Here is a 5,123-nt window from a genome sequence, read left to right on the forward strand (position 1 = left end):
CGTTCCACGTGCCTAGTAGGGATGCTGACTTAGGAGAAAGAAGAGCAATCGGCTGTGTAGGATCCTGACGGCTTTCCCTACGCTGCGTCATATGCTGTCTGTGTGACGACCCCCTATTCCCCAAGTCGATGGTTAAGTTGAAATTGATCAATGATTCTGTAATCCGTTACATCCACTGCACGGGGGATTGGCCTATGCAGCTTCACCAGAGCCCTGTTAGCCAGCACTACCTGTTTCCACCTCTCACGACGAGGACGTAGGGTTGGACTTTGAGAGGCCTTATTTTCTCTAGTTGATGTATAATTGATCTTATAAATAGAATTATTATGAGGCTGTGTCTCGAAAGGATTGAAAGCAACCCAACAGAATAATTTGATTGGTTAAAATCGATGTTGACCGCGGTTAAGATTTTCCCATTCGGACCTATTAAGGTGATTCCTCAGAAAAAAAAAAGTTATCCGACAATTTTTTCAGTCTTTCCTTAAATGTTCCTTGCCAATGTCTGTTTCGAAAAATATAACCAAAAAGATAGGTCACCTTGCTTGTTAGAGAGAAATGACGGGCCAAACTTACCCCACTTCTGCCTCTACGACCTCTACTAGTGCATTTTCACGCGCCTCATTTCACGGCACATTTTTCGATAGCTGGAAGCAATTATAGTTTTTAAAGTAAAAATTAAAAAAAAATTGACAGGTACAAAGTCTCGAGCGTAGGGAAGAATTTAATATATAATTTGTGAAAAAAATCACGTAATTTTGAGACGTCGACTCGAAAACGTTCCTCGACTCGTTGTTTTTCAGGTCATAATTTTCATCATCAAATAACGGGCTTTGTGCACGCTTTTAGCCATATCTTTTTTTGCCTTCGATGATTTTTTTTCATTCATCCAATATAAAGGGGATAAAATTTGTACACCAATATTATGCAATGAAAAATAGAGGTCACCGTGCTCAAGAGCTGAAGAGCATCGTAACTCTTTGCTTGGTCCATTTATTGAAAATAACACCGTGTTCTCGGAATACAAGTGCGCTTATTCGCCCGATTACGTGATTTTTATGCTCAGTACAGGATGCCGAGTGCAATACTGAGGAATCACAAGATTCAGTTGTTTTGTTCATTTCAATAGTAATTAATGGAAGAATATTTTCCCAAAATTAGGAAGCAGGCAAAGAGAATAAGGGAAACGTAGGCAAATTTTAATCTAGCCGACGAAGCTACGAGCAAAGTATGAAGTCTGAATTGGAGACTTTTGTATGTAGAAATCCAACAACACTTAATGCAAGACTAAGAGTGACTTAAACAGAAGGAAAAAGGTTTTGTCAGTTGCTGGAAAAGGCTCGAGCAAAACTGTACTAACCAGCAAAAATTGACAAGGGAAGATAAGCGATTCAACTTCCCCAGTTCTCAATCATGTTTAAGGGCTGTTAAATCGGGCAAGGTTTCGTCAATTTAAAAAAACCGATAAATAACAGTGAAATTCATTTTCAACTTTATTAAACTCCTCCTCTTGAAGTTCTTTCCTTAGGTGTCATATATTTTAAACGCTTTCGGTATTTTCTGTAAAATTTACGATATTTCAAAGCTGAAATTGCCACAAGTTTCAACTTGAACTTTTTTAACGCGAATTTTGATTGGTTTATGTGTTGTCAGGCACACGATTTGATTGGCTATTAGGAAATACTATCCTCCAGAGCGTGTATTGAGAAATAGATAAGATAATGATAATATATAATGGGCGTAACTTTCTTTTCACAAAATTCTCAGTTGTTGACTTTTTCCTTATCGTCAAAAGAAATATTTTCGTGTACACGGCCAAAATCGGCCTGTGGCAAATCTCTCAGTTGTCGATTTTCGTTTTCAGCCCCAAGAAATACCATTACTTAGGTCAAGTACGTAACTTTCGGTTTTTGTTTTCGTATTTTGTTTTACTTCCGCCTCTAGGAATTTTGAACGACACTGTCTGTTACGAGTACGATTTTTTCTGTGCTTTAAGCAGCCATTAATCCGATAAAATCTCGACAAGCGACCCTGGATCGAGAACGGTCAACGCTTTTCCATTCATTTATTAACCTGACACAGCTGATTGGCGATATCAAACACATGTAAAAAATTATCGTCATATTAAGCGCGTGCTGTTACGAATTTTCTTAGGGCGGGAAATCATTCTAAAACACCGCAGTTTGTATGATAATTTTTTTTCCTTAGGCTTTCTTATAAAGAAATATATATCAAACATCGCGTTAACCGAAATTCAACTTTTTAGCCGATCCGTGCCATAATTACAGAAACCTGAGCGATGCTGACAGAAAGAGCACCTACATCACACCTTACGGTGCAGAAAAATGTGACGACGATTCCTCATCCTTAATATTTGGGGAATGGTATCGTTTCGTGGGAGATGCAGGAACAAAAATGCCAACCCAGTGCGTACCGGATAATAGATGTGGTGCGGTCCTCTCAGGCTGGCTAAAAGGTGGTCACCCCACATTGGCAGATGGTGAGGTTCTCTCCAAGGTCTGCTTTACCAGAGGGAAAGATTGTTGCAAGAAATCAAGGGAGATAAAAGTGAAAGACTGCGGATCCTACTTTATTTACAAACTGCGAAAGCTCCCTAATTGTCCTCTGCGCTACTGTGGCACAGACTAAATGCTATAAGCAAGTTATTCTGCAAAGTGAAAGGATTCACAAATCGATTTATTGGCACGCACATGTACATCAATGATAACAGGGACTTAAAATATTTCATATGATCCACTTTTTATGATTAGTGCTAAACAGTGAGTAGTTTCAACACGAGAGTACCTTTGGACTGCTTAGTTTGATCTTCCAGGTAAGAGTGCTCCTGAGAAGTTGTGACTGCAAGTAATCAGTAATAATGACTGACGTTTCTAGAACCTTAGCGGAAATCATCATCAGAGTCGACTGAACAATAGTTGTTTATCCGAGTAATAGAACAGACTCCCCCCCCCCGACCCCCAGCTAATGTCAACAACTATAGGCATTAGTAAGCTTCCAAATAATCATAATATCTCTATCTATTCCAATCGAGGTGCTTCACTATGTAAGTTTTAGGCTCTCTTGATGTTTACTCAGGTCGTTAGAAACTAAAGCAGCTTAGGTGTGTTGTTGATAGAGACTGTAAATAATTTCTAGAATTGCATAATTGTTAGTCACTGTTACATTGATACTCAAACTTTCTGATGACGTATATGGAAAACTAGAACATTCTATTAGGCTGTGTAATTATGATGTATTTCTACTACAATAGTTGTGTTGTAAGCATCGAATTCCGGAATGTTTTGAAGTACTGACTGTAAATATATGAAAATCATGTATGCGCACTGTGGTGAAGAAAAAAATATAAGAGATCCTCGCAGTTATGAGCACTACTAAACTAGTAGTTGAAATAAGACCTGAAAAAAATTCAGGCCCGTACGGGATTTGAACCCATGACCTCTGCGATGCCGGCGCAGCGCTCTACCAACAACTGAGCCAACAGGCCAACTGGAAGCTGGTCATTATGTTGGATCTCTTATATTCGTTTCTTCACCACAGTGTATATATGATTTTCATATATTTGCAGTCATTATTCACCACTTGGAAGGTTTATTCGGATCCAACATAATAATCAGTATCTAGTTGGCTCTATAGCTCAGTTGTTAGAGCGCTGCACCGGTATCGTAAAGGTCATAGGTTCAAATCCCGTAAGGGCCTGATTTTTTTTCAGGTCTTATGTCAACTACTAGTTCAGTAGTGTTCATAGCTGAGAGGGTCGCTTATATTCGTTTTGAAATGCGTTGTGAAGGTATATAAAGACTCAGTCAGTTAGGAGTAATATATTTTTTTTTTTTGTCGGAAAAGATCAACTGTCTAGGGAGCTCTAACAAAAGATAGCTCCGTACCGTTATATACTTCAAAGATTGTGTACTTTGAGGAGATTTGGAGGCAAGGGTGAGTCTTTGGTATCAGTAGAGAGCAAAGTTATAGTTTATAATGGGCTTAAGTAAGTTTTTAAATAACAATAATTGTATTGCCTATAGGAGTAGGTCATGAGAAAGAATTATTACAAGTTGTTTAATAAAATAGTTTAAAATTGTAGGAGTATAGTATTCCTTATTTTGATTAAATCATACCTTTACAGGTGAATCTTGTAGGAAAACGTGTTGCTAGTAGAAAATGCTGTCCATGCTAGTAACTTTTCTACAAGCCATTTCAGCGAAAAACTAAACAACACCAGAAAGAGGCCCGGAATGACGACCAGTTAAAACCTAATTTAATAACCTTTTCAGGCTTATTTGCGTGTATGCAACCGGTAACAGAGAAGGTGTAATCTGTTACTCTGGTTGTTTTAGTTATAACTGACAATGAGCCTAAGACAAATAGCACGTCTAAGTAATCAGAGGTTTACTTTTCTTTGCTGTACTTTAGAAAATCTAAATTGACTTTCCCAAAGCCTAAACCTTCTTATCGCCTGCTATTCAAATTCTCTACATGTAAAAAGTTTAAGGTTACATGAGAAGAAAATAAATTATCACTTTCCAGATGTCAGTAAACAAAACCGATTCCACTTTATCTTTTTGTTGTCGTTAAAGGTACTATCGCTCGTGTTGTTGAAGTGCAAAGTTCATCGTATTCCTTCAAGTGAATAATCGATAATCTTCGGAAGGGTTTCCGAACTTTAGGAAGAGAGAGGTTGATTTGTTGAGATATCTCTTTCCTTTAGTGAGACATAAATCGCCATCTGGTACCTTTTAGATATCTTAATATTTTCTAGGTTTGATTGGACTCTCGACTCTTTAAATGAGCTTTCCTCTAAAAGTTATGACGAAGAATTTCTGAGAGAAACAGGTTCGTTGATCAATTCTCCCTTTAGTCAATTATTTGATAGAAAAGATCTTTTCAAGAAATCCTACAGAACTGGTATCTCTGAGACAAAATTAAACGATACGATCGACTCGTTATCAACGTATCCCGGGCAGTAATAAACTATCAGACTTAAAAATCGCTAAAAACATTTATTCTTAAAAGCAATAATTACAATTGTTTTAAAAATTAATACTTAAATTTGTATCCGATCCTTGTTATGAAGCAGAGGGACGACAAAAGAAATACCATTGACAACA

At 37.6% G+C, this 5,123-nt stretch overlaps 1 non-coding gene across 1 annotated transcript; it reads right to left on the reverse strand.

The window, feature by feature from the left end:
- Window positions 1-3,426: 3,426 nt before the first annotated feature.
- Window positions 3,427-3,502, reverse strand: Trnaa-ggc (transfer RNA alanine (anticodon GGC)). Its single transcript has one exon. It is a non-coding gene; the product is annotated as a tRNA-Ala (tRNA).
- Window positions 3,503-5,123: the final 1,621 nt, after the last annotated feature.

This window comes from Pocillopora damicornis, chromosome 1, assembly GCF_964200805.1.
Source record: "Pocillopora damicornis chromosome 1, jaPocDami1.2, whole genome shotgun sequence".
Lineage (NCBI taxonomy): Eukaryota > Metazoa > Cnidaria > Anthozoa > Scleractinia > Pocilloporidae > Pocillopora > Pocillopora damicornis.